General features: G+C 39.7%; 1 protein-coding gene across 1 annotated transcript in view; it reads left to right on the top strand.

The window, feature by feature from the left end:
• Positions 1–902, top strand: part of ATM (ATM serine/threonine kinase) — a 178,344-nt gene that overhangs the window by 59,597 nt on the left and 117,845 nt on the right. The window lies entirely within an intron of this gene.

Below are 902 nucleotides of genomic sequence, written 5' to 3'. Positions count from 1 at the left end.
TTTTTTTTTTTTTTTATTTTTGTTTTTTTGAGATGAAGTCTTGCTCTATTGCCCGGGCTGGAGTTCAGTGGCACAGTCTCAGCTCACTGCAGCCTCCGCCTCCCAGCTTCAAGAGAGTCTCCTGCCTCAGCCTTCTGAGAAGCCAGGATACAGATGTGTGCCACCACAACCGGCTAATTTTTATATTTTTAGTACAGACCAGGTTTCAGCATGTTGGCCAGGCTGGTCTAGAACTCCTGACCTCAAATGATCCGCCCATCTTGGCCTCCTAAAGTGCTTGGATTACCGGTGTGAGCCACTGCACTAGGCCAAAAAGACCGTCTGCTCTTAATTAACATTTTAAGTGGTTTCTAGTTTTTTGGGTTACAACGACTTCTGTGGTACAGATTATTGTACTTTTATTTTGTCTGTTTGTATTTGTGTATATGATGGATGTAGGATAATTTCTAGCAGTAGACTTGCTTGTTCAAAAGGAATGTAAATTTTACTTTTTGATGGATATTGTCATTGTCCTCCAAAATAGTCATACCAATTTAGACATTTTCCTACCCCCTCTTTGGGTAACACTTTTGGTGTTACAGAACTTCTTAGTGTAAGAAATAATTTTTAAAGTTTGCATATTATTTTGTTACGTAGACATATTGCAGGTTATATATCCATTTTACTATTGTTGGACATTTAGATTTAGTAGAAAAAGTACTGTAGTGTTCATATTTACACATGAACCTTTAATTGTTTGATGAGGTAAATTTTTTTTTTGAGACAGAGTCTTGCTTTGTCAAACCCAGGCTAGAGTGCAGTGGCATGATCTCGGCTCACTGCAACCTCTGCCTCCTGAGTTCAAGTGATTCTCCTGCCTCAGCTTACTGAGTAGCTGGGATTACAGGTGTCCACCACCACAC

This window comes from Mandrillus leucophaeus, unplaced genomic scaffold (genome assembly GCF_000951045.1).
Source record: "Mandrillus leucophaeus isolate KB7577 unplaced genomic scaffold, Mleu.le_1.0 Scaffold273, whole genome shotgun sequence".
In the NCBI taxonomy this organism is placed as follows: domain Eukaryota; kingdom Metazoa; phylum Chordata; class Mammalia; order Primates; family Cercopithecidae; genus Mandrillus; species Mandrillus leucophaeus.
The sequence above is the reverse complement of the archived record's forward strand: the minus strand, read 5'-3'. Positions and strand labels throughout refer to the sequence as shown.